The sequence below is a fragment of the Habropoda laboriosa genome, unplaced genomic scaffold (assembly GCF_001263275.1).
Source record: "Habropoda laboriosa isolate 0110345459 unplaced genomic scaffold, ASM126327v1 scaffold578, whole genome shotgun sequence".
In the NCBI taxonomy this organism is placed as follows: domain Eukaryota; kingdom Metazoa; phylum Arthropoda; class Insecta; order Hymenoptera; family Apidae; genus Habropoda; species Habropoda laboriosa.
In genome coordinates this window covers 1,177,687-1,180,147 of record NW_017100941.1, presented here as the reverse complement: position 1 = coordinate 1,180,147, position 2,461 = coordinate 1,177,687, and positions in this window count along the sequence as shown.

Sequence of the window (2,461 nt, the reverse complement as noted above, 5' to 3'; positions counted from 1 at the left end):
TATTAATATTTGTTAATTTATAATTTTTATAATATTGATATTTATTAATTTACAATATTCTAAATGTTTATTTCATTTTATTTGATCTCGTTATAAATATGAATATCGGTTTATTGATTTTCATAGGAGCTTTGCTCTAAGGACACTTAATTAACGATTCGATATTATTAAATTGTAAGCTTGTTCGAGAATTCATCAGTTACGCTCACACCTAAATGCTCAGCGCAATTTAAGCTTGTCGTGACACGGTGTTGTGAAAAGTAAAAGGTTTAACGGAATTTAACTGACGTTTTTGCAAATATTGTACAATAAGCAGAGACAATCATGCCGTATTTGGAGAAAGGAACGTGTAACTTATGAAACTTATACATTTTCACAGCACTATGAGTGGTTTGGTTATTATGCATATTCTTTTAAATGGTGTTTCCCAGCTTGAGCAATTAAGCCTTGAAGGATCTGCCGAATTTCTTAAAGTCAAACTATTCCACCGAACTTGCCCTCCATGTGTTTACAAGACAACCATAATCATGTACAAGCAGCTACTAACAAACAGTAGTACTAGTAAATATAAAAACTTCTTAATTACCGTTCGTTCACTGCGAAATTACGCTACAAAGTTAAACACATTTTACACGATCTTAACAATACCAACGATGCAACTATAAAAATTAGAAAATTACAAAATTACTTACTTTTGAGTACTCTGACATAGAAAATAATATGAAAATAAAAAAAAAATGTGAAATAACGCACATGGAGGGCAATCACGTGAAAATTAGAGCACTTTGACAAAAAACGAAATCAAAATTGGAGAAAAGTAGAATAACGTATATAGAGAGCAATCACGTGAAAATTTCTGCACTCGACGTCCGAAATTCAGTCAAACGAAAAACGCAAAAATTAACTTGCAACGAAACTGAAAAAATATCAGCACAAAAGAGAGAGATAGATCCTTCAAGCGTTGATCAACCCTCTCGTTTCATATCGACTCGTCTCTCACGAGTAAAAATACAATCCTTCTCTCTCTCTGTTGGCCCGCGAGTGTTCTGGCTGTTTTTCTTCTTTTTTTTAAAAAAAAAAAGAACGAACCGCGCGAAACATGTCTCGTTTCACACACACACTTTTCTTCCGGTCATTACGGCATATTGACATTTTTATTCTAAAATTTGCTCCTTTGTGCGCGCCCCTTGTGATCCTGTCCCTTCCTAGGCCACGATGCTGAAGAAGACCAAGGGTAAAATGAAACGGCGTAACACAGAGTCCAGCATGCAGCTGGCACTTCAGGCCGCGCCCTCGAACGATCCAGAGCCTGAGGTCTTTTGAGTGACCGAATATTATTGCCCGTGCAAGCGGAACGAGGATGTCACCACACAAGTATCACGTACTATTTGCACGCGTAAGCGGCACGGTTCTAGCACAACAACACGCAACATACGAAATCGGCCTCGAAATTCGTCTGTCTGAAAACGACCACACGCACTATACTGTTTTCTTTTTTTCTGGTCCACGCTCTCTACGAAGATGTACTTCGGGATAAAATTGCGTATTGCACAAATTTCAACCGAAACACACGTATTATACCACATGTACACACCTACACTTAGGACACACACATACACACGCGAGTACAACCTGTCTCTACGATCAGAAACGCAAGGGGAGCTCCTCCAGAAGAAGAAAAATATATATAGAGAAAGAAGATGCGGGGAAAACATGTCAGGATCAACTATATATATACACGAACCGAAGAATTGAGAGAACGAAGAGAAACAATGACGAAGAAGAATTAAAAGAAGAACGAAACGAAGAGATGTATAAACCAGGACAAAAAAAAAAAAAACGCTCGTCTATGGACAACTTCATTTTCGAACTCAAGTAAATATCTTTAATGTCCTTTTCCGAGTTGCTAGGAATGAAAACTAGATCTCATTTTTAAATGTTAATAATCATTATATAGCATTGTACGTAGCTTCGATCGATATTTTTTTAGTAAAACGAGACAAAGAAAAAGATGATACAAAGAAAGACGAGAGAAAATTCTGCGAACGAGGTGAATGTGAACGAGTGTGTACGTTTGTGTGCATTTGCAACGAGAGAGAGTGTGTGTGTGTGTGTATGCGTGAGGAAGAGAATCGCGAAGAATGAAAGAAAAGGGGTTATAACGTGATAAAAGGGTAGTGAAAATCACGAGATAACGTTACCAAGGTAAAAAGCAGCAGTATTGAACGAAAAGTTTCTCCCCCCCGACCCCAACCCTCGTTTATTCGCTTCGACAGCCATACTTGCGCATTTACGTTGTATAGTTGGTTATTTAGTCCCGGTAAAGCAGCGATTTGGAGAAATGTGAACCGTAATTGTACAATGACGTTTCGTATGGTATTTTACTAAACCACAAGTAAGTATGATAAATACCAATGGTCCCGTAATCACACGAATACCGAATACATAAAAGATCAGTTGT